This window comes from Eschscholzia californica, unplaced genomic scaffold (assembly GCF_041429995.1).
Source record: "Eschscholzia californica isolate CP2 unplaced genomic scaffold, dmEscCali1.0.p SCAF_1, whole genome shotgun sequence".
Taxonomy (NCBI): domain Eukaryota; kingdom Viridiplantae; phylum Streptophyta; class Magnoliopsida; order Ranunculales; family Papaveraceae; genus Eschscholzia; species Eschscholzia californica.
In genome coordinates this window covers 42,430,695-42,437,863 of record NW_028238198.1, presented here as the reverse complement: position 1 = coordinate 42,437,863, position 7,169 = coordinate 42,430,695, and positions in this window count along the sequence as shown.

Below are 7,169 nucleotides of genomic sequence, written 5' to 3'. Positions count from 1 at the left end.
GTAACTAACTGTAAACCAATAATCGATACATCTGTGGGTCCACCCAAAACACAAAGTTTTCAGTGACCGATAGTCTCACATTTTTGTAAATTGGTGATAGTGTAAGTGAGACTATCAAAGAAGAGGGGCAATCCCCAAACTTAGTGGATGCACAGTCCACTAAGTAACTATAAATACTAGGACCAACGACAAGAAAGTTATCAAAAGGATCGACATAACAATGAAGGGCCAATATATCTGTGGAAGGCAAAATGTCATCTGCAAGCTTAATGGATAGAACATCCACTATCTCCATAGACGTTCTCAAGGAGACGTCTAAAGTGTCCCAAAAGGGATCAACAACCGAGTCTGAGGTCATGTGAAAGGTCAAACTAGACTCTAAGGATAAGGCAATATGCTCGGGGACCAAGTCAAGGTCCATGGTTTCCTTAAGAAAACAGTCTGACAAACTATCCAACATGTCTCTAGCGTCATCAATGTCCTCAAAGACATCTGCGGCTTCGCAGTTATTCATAATATCATGCCTTCTTAGCTTTTCATCTAAGACTGACTCCTTACAAATCTCAAATGTCGGAAAGTTAAAAATTGTGTCATCCCCAAACTTGCTCATTGAGCCATCATCTTGAATATCAACGTCTAGTGTAGTCCGACCATGGTGAGGCGACACGAGTGGAGGAAACAAGTCAACATCAGACCTTTCAGGCTCTAGGGTATTATCAGTAAATTCATCGACATTTAACTTAGTACTAGGGTTAGACGTATTAACCTCGTCATCGTACCTAGTACCTTCCTGAGTTTGGGGTTGTGAAACCCCTTCCTCGTCGGCGAATGACTGTGACTTAAGCATCTTTACCTGTTGAGTCAAGGACTCAATCTCCTGCGTCGTTTGAGTCGCAAATTGTGACATCATCTCAATAAGACGACTCTCGGACTCTGATCGAGATCTATCTTCAAGAGTCTCCTCATAATAAGGCTCACTAGTGTAATTAAAAGAAGACTCTTGATAAAAACTCCCACCGTACATATTAGGATCATCGTACCTAGTACCTTCCTGAGTTTGGGGTTGTGAAACCCCTTCCTCGTTGGCGAATGAATGTGACTTAATCATCTTTACTTGTTGAGTCAAGGACTCAATCTCCTGCGTCGTTTGAGTCGCAAATTGTGACATCATCTCAATAAGACGACTCTCGGACTCTGATCGAGATCTATCTTCAAGAGTCTCCTCATAATAAGGCTCACTAGTGTAATTAAAAGAAGACTCTTGATAAAAACTCCCACCGTACATATTAGGATCATACCTGCCTCTAAAGTCATTGGTCTCAGAATAGTGTGGACTATAAGGTCTCTCATATATATTTGATGTCGGACCATATCCATCACTATTTTAACCATCTCTATACATTTGTCGGTGTTCTCCTAATGTCATACGAGATCGATCAGGTTCTGGTCTACTCCACTCACTAGTCGGACCGTCTCTACACATTTGTTGATAATCTCCAAATGTGATACCAGGTCGGTTAGGCTCGTTTATACTCATCGGTTGGTATTCCCCGAAGGTCATACCAGTTCGGGTAGGCTCAACTAGCCTATTCCCCTCGTTAATTCGTTGATAATCTCTTAAAGTCGTACCAGGTCGGTTAAGCCAGTCTTTACGCAACTGTTGGTATTCATTTAAGGTTATATCAGTTCGGTTGATGACGGGTCCCTTTAGATCAAGGTCATCATCATCAACAGGGTATGTCCAACCATTAGAAAAATGTGCCATGATGGTCAGGCACGATCACGAGATGAGAATTGACACTTATGTAACTAAACTTGACTCCTTTCTTTTCGTCATTTTTTTTTTCTTTTAACACGAAAACCGAGGAAGCACTACTAAGATCTTATAAAAAATACCCACTAACAAGGGATTCGTGGGTGATTAGAGAAAGTTACCTCCCGTTCGAGACGAGCGACGACCTTTGCAGACGACTCGGGCCACTCTCCCCGCGAGTGTTCGAACCCGAGGCTTCGTTTTGGTTTTTCGGTTACATTTATAAAAGCCCTCCAATTTAGGGTCAAAACAAAAGAAAGTACTAAAAAGTCTAAGTCTCTCTCTCACCAAAATAAAAACAAAAAATTAAAAAAAAGTAAATTTCTTCTTTTGAGGTCCTCCTCCTTGTTGCGCCTCCTCTTTAGCTCCTTAGTGCTCTACACACCAAAAATAGAAAAGCAAGTCAAAGTATTCAAAAAGTCAAAACTTACCACAAATAAAAACTTTCTAAGTTTAGAAAAATTTAAAACTAGTCCCCGGCAGCGGCGCCAAAAACTTGATGGGCCTAAAAGGTTACCCTAAATAGGTCACCACCCGCAAGTATACGGGCGTCAAGTGATAATTCCGGTAAGACCGGTTCGTTCCTCAGAGACTAGTTGAATCTATTCTAAAACTAGGAAGTAATAAGATTTTTAAAATGATTTGGTTTTGGTTTTGAAATGAATAAGATATTAAAGTAAAATTACGGAAAGAAAATAATTACAAATGATACAAGGAACTCAAATGGGGGAGAGCCTAGAGTTTTCTGAATCCGTTCTCCTAACAATTCTAACGACAATTTATTTGGATTTAATTAGCGAATTTTATATATAACTCAGATTCTAGTCCATGAATGGTCTAAAAATTTGGAAGATTTTATCATGAAAAGCAATAAAAATATTAATAAATCATATCGATAAAATTACTTATGAAGAACTTCATCTAAAACCCTAGATAGAGAATTAGTTACTCATGGACATTATATAAAAGAAATTGGAAAATAAAATAAAGAGAGAAGAGAAAACAAACATTTTCTTCGCTGGAAATAATTTCCTTCTAATTTTCCCCTGGCAGCCAAACGCACCCCTGAGGGAAAACGATTTTCTCGTCTTCTCGGAAATAATTTCTCTGTGGGAAAATTATTTTCCCACAGATTTTCTCATCTTCCTCCTCACTGTTTTCCTTCTCTCTCTCTCTCTCTCTACTGTTTCTCTTTTGAAATTCTGTTTGGTTGAAGACTTGAAGTATATAAGAAGAAAAAGACAGTAGCAATAACTCTCTCTCTCTCTTTCTAAAAAACAATTTATGAATTAAAAAGAACAAAGAAAGATAAACAAATCAGAGACAACTTAATTAGATTATTTCTGAATACTTCTCTATTCTTTTTCTCCTCACCTCTCTACAAACTCTCTGTCTCATTAACTCTCCAGAAAATCAGCAAAGAAAAAGAAGGGAAATAGCTCTGTTCAAGTCTCTCTCTCTCTCTCATCTCTACTAAAATTATCCCATTGAAGCTCTGGAGAGAGGAAGAAGATAAGCTGCCCCAAACCGAGATACCCTTTGTTCTTTCTCTGCTCTGTTTTTATAAAGAGATGAATCCAAACTCAATCCATCTCTCTCTCTCTCCAGAATATCTTTCATCTTCTTTCCTTCTTCTCTGAATATATTCTCCAATCTCTTTGATTTCTCCTATTTTCTAAGAGAAAGTAATATCTCTTTCAATAATATCACAGCCGAATCATCTCTTCCTTCGATTTCCAATGGATATGTCCAGCTAACATACTTCTGAAAATGATTCTCTCTCTACAATTCAAGTTCTCTGTCAATCTTGTTATTCCATTTCCAGCCGAGAGGTTTCTCTCTCTAGAAATTATCCAGCCATCTCTTCCTATTCTAGGTCAGATTCTTCCTCAAAATATAATCTAATCTTCAATCTTCTGCCTAATGTTTCCCTTTACGAAAATTCAATCTCCAACGCCTCTCACTTTCCTTCTCTGTTTTCATGATCTTTCTCTGTCCAATATCTTCACTCTTCTCTTTGTTTATAATAACCCAATCATCTCTTTAATCACCCTCTTCATTCTCTGGTTAAAAGAGAAAGAAATATAATAGCTCTCCATTCCTTTCTCGGTCTCTCTCTCTATATTTCTTGAGAGATTTCTTTCTCTTTAGTTTCAGTTTTATTAGGGAAAGAAAGAGATAAACCAGTAAAGTATAGATAATATTTGATTTCCCACAAATGTAGACGGGTTAGTTAATTGCTGGCTATTGTATGGGCTGATTTGGTGCTTCACGGCTCTATTTAAAACCTTGCAATCGGCACCCGGATGGAACCACGTGCAGGAGAGCTAAATGTTTTGAGTACAAGTGAATCTGGTTGGATCTCGGTAAAGGGAGCACGGAAATATGTTACTACGGGTAACGCGGGAACATCACAAAGGCCAGATGCTCAGAAGACGTCGGATCTTGGATACGCGGAAGATAACGGTGAAGATCAAAACATGGGGTCTGGACAACCGAATTAAGCTGCTTCCGGATGCACTAAATCGTAATCCGAAGATCCATTTCGATGCTCAGCGCAAATACAGGAATAAGATATGAAGACTTCCACACGAGAACACGTGTCACCCGCTATCCCGCATGCCCGAACCGTGCCCAAATAGACCAAATGTAGACCTGACTTTGACTTCACATAATAGCCTCGTCTAGATTCCGATTTCACTTCCGTTTTCGCCCACGAGTTCGTCTTGAGTTCTAGTTTCTTCCGAGTATCAAAATAGACCAAACTACCAGAGCATCATTAGCACCAGATTACCGAAATGCCCCTAATGTGTCAATCTCCCGATTTTAACCGTTTTTCGCGCTCAATTCCATAGAAGACACCTGGACAAGAGAAACAAGTAATTCATGAGAGTAACTGCTCGAAATGAACTAACTAACCCGAGTTAAGAGATTCAGATGGGACATTTTCATGTCTCATCAATAGCGGATAACGACATTTAATGTCTAACACTAGTATCCCCAAGATCATCATGCAAAACTAGTAATTAGACTAATGGAGATAGTAGATTACCTTAATCGCTTTTCCCTCGAACTAGTTGAATTGATTAAAGAAGACCAAGAGCTTCAAACGTAGATCCTCTACTTGGGACACGAGCAATCAATTTGATCTCCCACCTTGTTGTATAGCTAGCACACCAATGGTGGTTGGAGAGAAGAACACCTTCTTCTTTGACTAGATAGATAGTAATGGGAATTAGCTCACTTTCTCCTCTCTACTTGATGTGGTAGAGTAAGAAAGCTTAGAGAGAAATTCCACACCTTATTCTCTGCCCTAAAAGTGTTTATATAGAACGCTAATGAGAATCCACCTCCTTTTAGGTTTCCCAAAACACCCTTTAGAATAAGATTTAGGGAAATAGTCGAAAATAGCAACTATTGGTATTTTCTCAATTCCCTAAGGATATGACGTCCAAACCCAGCCAAAATTGGCAGATTTAATGTTCATAATATAAGGAAACGTCCCACCAACAATAAGTCCAATCCGAGCCCTAGAAGTACCCGAATCGACTAAGGCCCCAAAACCCTGTTTTTGGCCTTTTTGTACTATCTTTGCCTAATTCCTTTTTAGGCCTATGAGATATGTTTATGGGACACTCCCATGATTATATCTCACTCCCACTAGTCATATCCTAGATTAATTTGTCACTCTTATGTGTAACCCGTTGTAGGATCCAATCGAAGTTAGCCGCGAATTACTTCGTAATTCGACGATCGTAGTTGGTCTCTAGCTACAACTCTACGATCCCTAAATCAATCGGACTTGATGATCTTCCACATCAATTGTCCTATCCGACAAATTGTTCGCATTGTCACCTTGGTCGAAGGACATCTCCTTCAACTCCTTCAGACTCCTACTTGGACTTAGAACAAGTGCAATGCCTCGATTCCCGTGTCAATTTAGTATCCCATCTGATACGTCACGTCATTCAGACTTTCTTGATATCCGAGTACAAATGTAAAAGACAAACGATTAACTTTTAATCCGTTTGAGCGCGGCCACGCATTTTCAGTTGCTGCTCATCAAGTGGCCTTGAGACACTTTGTACCTAATGTGATTTAGAATGACACAATCCATTCTTGCGCTCCCACTTACATGTCTATCCTGTCCTTCCCAGTATCCGTCTTTATAACCTCCTTTTACGGCGCGGCGTTTGACGGAACCAAAGTCGGACATTCCTTTCATAAGATGAGTGGAGCACTCATGTTTTGAGGAATCTCTCCAATTGTCTTTATGAGAAGTATTGACGTTCATCACGAGTGATGTACTTCTCATTTGAGGGTTATCCAGTGTATAAACCGTTTACACACCCACGTAGTCGAATAAAATATACTATTCCTATAGCCCATGAAACTGCGCCATCCCATCGACTCCCGTGCTAGTCTTCGTGAGTCATTGTTGTCCATGCAATGACCTGGACCAGGGTTTTTGAGAATAAATTTTCCAAGTTCACTTAATAGGGTTTCATTCATCAGATCACGTATCTGACAAACCTATTCGGAATGTTTTATCATCAATGGACTGTCGTTTAAATACTAAACCAAATTTAGACGACTTGTGAAATAACTCTATTATTTCTGATAACGAGAGTTGTAAATCTGAGCCTCTTCCGTAAAACTCTTTTTTACCCACTCAGTTTTACTCGTCGAGGTTTATTCCAAATTTACCTCATGCCTTAGACTGTGTATGAGTCTCATACTATGTCTTAGGTGACAGTTTAGTTTGACTACGTATGTAGTCCGTTTAAACTTTGCTAATTATCAATTAATTTGAAGATTGCTTTCTTCAACCTTGATAATTTCTAGTAACTTTTACTAGAGTTAAGGCTTTTAATTCTTTATGTAGTATTTGCAACAGTTCCCGGCTTAAAACTCTTTTAGCCTACTTTCCTTCCATGTCTGGAAGTTTGCTACGATGACATGTTCAACTTTTGTACTACTTCATCCTTTAGCCTTCTAGGATGTTTCTATGTAGTGTTTCGGTTTTCAAATCCGAATTTGGATATTCATATGCTAATCATATCCAATATGATTGACTTTATGTATATGCGAACATAAATCTCCCTCTCATGCTTGTTTGCTACATCGGTGTCTTTTCAAACTCCGATTTAGCAACGCTCTTAGTCATGAGTTTTTGGGTCGAAATTCTTTTAGACTTTCCGAGTCTTGGATTTTCTGTTTCGGATCTCAAGCATCTCAGCGTACTGAGTCTCTCGAATCCTATCATCCTTTTGATCTATGCTTATAGATCTTCAGATGCCCAAAATGGCATTTCATCCTTGTGTGTGGTCCTTTTATCGAGTCAGTGTGTTCACTG